A 4830-nucleotide genomic window follows, 5' to 3' on the forward strand; every position below is an offset into this window, starting at 1 on the left:
TACTGCTATGTTTTAAGCCTCTCAGGTGAGATAAGAACACACATACTTTGCACATCTCAGCTGAGCTTCTGAGAGACTGACACAATTCTAGAAGTTATCAAAAGTAGAATTTTAAGCATCTGGGGAACTTCGATATAAGATTAGATGCCTACGAACCTTACATTCCTCCAGGGGTAATCAGCAGCAGGTTGGGGATGTAACTTAGGTATAAGGGTAGAGACAAACATCACCTTTGTGCCATCATAATTTTTTTTATGGAGGACAAAGTTAAAGCAAACAGACAGCCATTGCCACAAATGATCAAATCTGTGGCCACAACAGAAGGTAGTGATGAATTGTGATGCTTTATCATGGCCAACATCTGCTTGTCTATGATGGGAGAGCACAGGCAGCTTCCTGAAGTTACCTGTGTTCTCCAGCCATCCCAGTCAAGGGTTCTGTGGGGTGAAGGGCCTGATCTTGTGTACCCTGGGAAATCCTGGCAAAGATCAGGCTCTTCAAGCCTTGGGAGCACCTGCCTCACTTTCCCTGCTTACCCAGAAGTGTCCCTGGGATCTCTGGGACACCTCTTGGTAAGTGAGGAGACATGGTTTCACCCCAACACAGGGTATGTGTCTGCAAGTAAGGGTTTTCTCTGCTTCCAATGTGGGGGACACCACCTGGCAATGTCTGTAGACATCTGTAGAGTGCAATCAACTGTGTTGCTACCTATTGCTTTCTGCAAATGACATTCTGTCTCTAGCCTAGGTCTCACACAAGTCTCATTTTAGGCTCCCAAGTCCTTTTGTGGATCTAGCTCTTTGCTCCATCCTTTATTTAAATTTTTAGGGTATGATTATCCTCTCATCTTGAACTAGTTTACTAGGTAATATTAAGAGCACTGAGATCAGAATAGGGACCATAGTTACCCCAGTATGGAACAACATACTTGACAATATGGCACTAAAGTGAAGGAGTACTAGAAAATTACGTTATCTTTAATTTCATATATATGTATTGTGCTCATGCACACACACATAATGGGTGCATCTACATATGCGCTTTACTGTGGAGTTGACTAATTAGCTTTGCAGTAAAGCATCACTGTCTATATGTGTGCCAGTATTACGTAGTAAATTGATTAACCCTGCTATAGGATAGTATGGTCAATGACATAACTATTCTATGGTGGTGTAATTGTGTGCACTGAAACACACATGTAGATGGTGACACGGGTTGGCTGGGATATGAGTGCACTAAAGTGAGGGGGCTGCCTGCTGCCTAGCCCTACACTTGAGCACCCTTGTGCCCCAACCAGCCCCTCCAACTAGCCAACATTGCCACCTGGAGCCTGGGACTGATTCCCCCTGAGCTCCCCGCCAGCCCAGGAATGCTCTGCCCTGGCTGGAAAGCTGTAGTCCAAGGCACATATGTAGGCTCTGCGCCTGGGAGCAGCTGACTCCAGCACAAAGTGCGCTGGAGTTCATTGCTCCATGTTAATAGCACATGCAGATCACCCAATGTGTTTATAGTGAATATGTAGTCATACTATTTGTGAAATGCCTACTGAAAAGAATATCTGGAGATAATGCCCATGCTAAAGTTTGTGGGATGAGGTGTGTGCTGGACTCCATAATAGGTATAGCACCAAAGGTACAACTCACAAGGGAAGGGCGATGATTATTCAAAGCCATCTATACCCAGCCCAGATTCCCAGGCTACCTTATCTTTGTTATCCACTGACTACACTGCAGGTGGGAGTAGCCCAGAATTTCCAGAACTACAGATGCTCCTTTTCTGCTCCTAACTGCTAACTCTGATCCTTAATTTCTCTCATGGTTTCTTTCAAGAAGACCATGAATGAAATCTCACAGGGAACCTATGGTTCTTCCACTAAAGGAACTCTCCCCCAGCTGGCTGCAGAGTCTGGAGAGAGAATGGGATCCTCAGGCATTGAAAACCTGCTTTTTCATCCAAAAATATGCAAAAGTAAGGTACAATGCAAAATCATATCTTTCATAAGATCTTAGGAGTGACTGTAATTTGCTCCTTTCTAGAATGTTTTCTCTCTCCATGTATTTGGCAATATTGCTTTTTAAAATGCATATTCCCTTTTTTATTTGTTATTTTGTCATTGACTGCCAAAATAATAAAACCAAAATCCCTCAAATAATAAAGATACCAGACAGAAGCTCAAAAAACCACAGAGAATATTAAAAATAAAAACTTATGAAACAAGTATCAATTTATTTTCTAAAACAGAATTTTTATTATTGATTTCTCCCTGCAAATAAATCAGCCAAGGAGTTCAAAATATTAGTAACAGCAACTTTAAAATTTTCACTTTGTAACTGTTACATTCATTTCCTCTTTGTTTTTCCCTTGGTAACAAAAAAATTAAATGGCAATCCTATGATGGAAAATATCCTAGCTCAGCTGAGGCTATTTTTTCACAGCATATTCTTAGATGTGTATCAGTTGTAGACTTGATACTGGCTCAGGCCAGAGAAGTAGAAAAGGGCTTGTAAGGGATCTGTGACCGTGTCCTTTGCTCTGCAAACTGTATTTGGAGAAAAAAAATGGAGAGCTGTTTAATGGCAATGTTGTTGCGGACACCTACCTAGGTATGCTGTATATACTATGTATAGAATTGGAAATGTGGGGAACAGACAGTATGCATTTGCAGTTGGAACTGTGAGGTTTTGTATAATTTCTTTGTGGGTTTTTTTGTAGAATACTTTGTTTTATGTTTGTAAATTTTATTATTTCTGGCATTTATGGAACAGCAAAAGGTCAACTTCACTCTCAGTTCCACTCATTAACCCTCAGTAAGTCTACTGACTTCACTGAAAACACAATACAGCAATATGACTGAAAGCAGAATTTGTTCCCTTCCCTGTGTGAGAATCAAGTGACAAACAAGCCAGCCAGGTGTGCATTAATAGAAGGAAGGGATTTATTGAAGCATTATGATACATCTCTTCTAATGCCAATGAGGATGCAGTGGGACTGAATTGATATCTGTTTAATTCGCTTTAATGATTTTCATTTAAGAACAAATTCCAATTTAGCAAAAGCTCAGCTTGCAAACATTTGTCACGTGTTTTCATAAAAATACAGTAATTCAGTAATGATACAGTAGGTTTATTCAGAATATACTGACCTCTCAGTGAATTTGGTTGTAAGTGTACATATAAATCCATGCTATCTGTGTTGTAAGCAGCTCAAACCATTTTCCCAGGTTTACTCCTTTACAGTAGCTTTGAATACCTTCCTGATGGGAAATATGGAGTGTGCAGTAATGACTCATAAGAAACTGCAAACCAGTTATGTTGAGCCTTTGGCATCAGCCCCTCCTGAAAGGCCTTTGTTAGAAAGGTTCAAAATCCCTTTCTTCACCAAGCCTCTCTGCCACATAAGCTATGAATCTTATGGCTGTGTATTGCCTCATCTATCACTGTATAGTTCTGCTGTGGCAATTTCCTTGGAACTGTAAATCATTCTTCCAATCACTTTTCCAGCCTTTTGGAAATTATTTATCCTATAGGTGATAGGATAGTGGTGTTTTATGGCATGAGGTATGCAAGCCAGAAAATGAAGAGCCATACAAAGCTCATCTAGGCCTACTCCCCACATGATTTTTAAGTTTGATGAGATACTACCGCTGTAGCAGGAAATGCAAACAAAACAGTCCTGGTTCCAATTTGGTGGGAGGAAAGGGGCAAGGCTAGAGGCAAGAGAGAACACAGAGGGTGTGTGTAGACGAAACGGGGGCCCTAAATTGAAGGATTTTAAAAAACACTGCTGCAAATTAGCGCTGATTTAAACTCCCCTGTCGTGCAGCACACACCCTTACCTACCTCTCTGGTGGGGAGGGGAGGATGAGCTGCTGGCAGGTGGAGTGGTCCTTGGGATGCAGGGAAGGAGGGGCTGGTGTTTCCCTCCACAGCAGCAGTGGCAGCTCCCCCACAGGCGGCACCTGCCTGCAGGTACCCAGCTTGGGTGGTCCTGGGGGGCGGGGGCACCACAGCTGCGGAAGGAAGCACTGGGCCCCTGTGCAGCTCAGGCAGGCAGGAAGGCTCCAGAAGCGGGGAGCGGGGGGGAAAATCAGGCTCATTGCTTTTCCTGGGCAGAGCCTGCTTTCCCGGGCTGCTGCCAGGCTGCCTGCAGGGCTTTCTGAAGAGCCATGAAGCTCCATAGAGCCCCGTGCTTTTCTCTGCGAGTGTAGGGGCAGCAAAATAAAACTCCTTGAAGGAGTTTTAGTTTGCTGCACCCCAAGTCATTTAAGGTGCATTATGCTGCCGAATTCCCTACAACGGCTTGATTTAATGTGCAATACATTGCCAAGGCACGCCAATGAAAGGCAAAGCGCTGCTCGACCTGGTATTGGCTACTGGGGATGACCTAATTGGTGACCTAGTGATCGATGGGAAGCTGGGTGAGCACGAGCTGATCACCTTCACCATCCGCTGTAAAGCTGACAAGTCAGTCAGCAACATGGAAGTCCTTGACTTCAGGAAAGCCAACTTTGACAAGCTCGGGAGACTAGTCAGTCAGGCCCTAAGGGACCATGACCCCAGGGAGAGGGGAGTTCAAGAAGAGTGGTTGCTCCTCAAGGAAGCGATCTTCAATGGACAAGCCAAGTCTATTCCATCTGGAAGGAAAGGCAGCAAGAGGGCACAGCAGCCCCTCTGACTCTCCAGGGACCTAGCAGACCTCCTGAGGCTAAAAAGGAAAGCCTACAAAGGATGGAGGATGGGATTCACCTTCAAGGAGGATTATTCTGCACTGGTCCAGTCCTGCAGGGAGCAAACCAGGAAAGCCAAGGCGGCAACTGAACTCCAACTAGCT

The sequence above is a fragment of the Crocodylus porosus genome, unplaced genomic scaffold (assembly GCF_001723895.1).
Source record: "Crocodylus porosus isolate Cpor-Errol unplaced genomic scaffold, CroPor_comp1, whole genome shotgun sequence".
Classification (NCBI taxonomy): Eukaryota; Metazoa; Chordata; order Crocodylia; family Crocodylidae; genus Crocodylus; species Crocodylus porosus.